Here is a 1,206-nt window from a genome sequence, read left to right on the forward strand (position 1 = left end):
AATAAATGCATACATCAAAAAAGAGGAAAGAAACAAAATCAACACTCTAACTCATCAACTCTAACAACTGGAAATAGAACAACAAAAGAATCCTACAGTATCTAGAAGCAAGGAAATAATAAAGATCAGAACAGAAATAAATGAAACAGAAAACAAAAAAACCATAGAGAAAATCAACAAAACAAAAAGCCAGTTCTTCAAAAACAGTAATATAATTGATAAATCTTTGACAAATTTAACAAAAGAAAAGAAAGAGAAGATCCAAATCACAAGAATTGTAAACGAAAAGGGTGTTATGACAACAGAACCAACTGAAATAAAAAAAGAAACTGACAAAATATTATGAAAAATTGTTTTCCAACAGATTTGAGAACCTAGAAGAGATGGACAAGTTTCTAGAATCATAAGACCTATCAGAGATAGAAAATTTGAACAGACCTGTAACAAAAGAAGAAATTGAATAGGTCATAAAAAAAACTTCCCACAAAGAAAAGTCCTGGCCCTGATTATTTCACTGGAGAATTTTACCAAATATTCAGAGAAGATTTGACGCCTATGCTACTCAAGCTATTCCAGAACATAGGAAAAGATGGAATACTCCCAAACTCATTTTATGAATCAAGCATAACACTAATATCAAAACCAGGGAAAGACACTACTAGAAAGGAAAACTACAGACCAATATCCCTCATGAACATAGATGAAAAAATCTTCAACAAAATCCTAGCCTAGGGAATCCAACAACATATCAAAAAAAATAATACATCCTGACCAAGTGGGATTCATACCTGCTATGCAAGTTTGATTCAACACCAGAAAATCAATCAATGTAATCCACCACATAAACAAAGCAAAAGAACCATGTGATTATATCAATTGATGCAAAAAAGGCGTTTGATAAAATCCAACATCCATTCCTGTTCAGAACTCTCAGCAAAATAGGGATAGAAGGGAAATTCCTCAACATAATAAGGGGCATATAGGCAAAGTCAATGGTCAACATCATTATTAATGGAGAAAGACTCAAGGCATTCCCTTTATGAAGGGGAACCAGACAGGGATGCCCTCTATCACCACTTCTATTTAACATTGTATTGGAAGTCCTGGCCAGGGCAGTAAGGCAAGAAAGAGAAATAAAAGGCATACAAATTGGCAAAGAGGAACTAAAACTCTCTCTATTTGTGGATGATATGATCCTATACATAG

This window comes from Orycteropus afer, unplaced genomic scaffold (genome assembly GCF_000298275.1).
Source record: "Orycteropus afer afer isolate SDZICR_OR568_19922 unplaced genomic scaffold, OryAfe1.0 scaffold00597, whole genome shotgun sequence".
NCBI lineage: Eukaryota > Metazoa > Chordata > Mammalia > Tubulidentata > Orycteropodidae > Orycteropus > Orycteropus afer.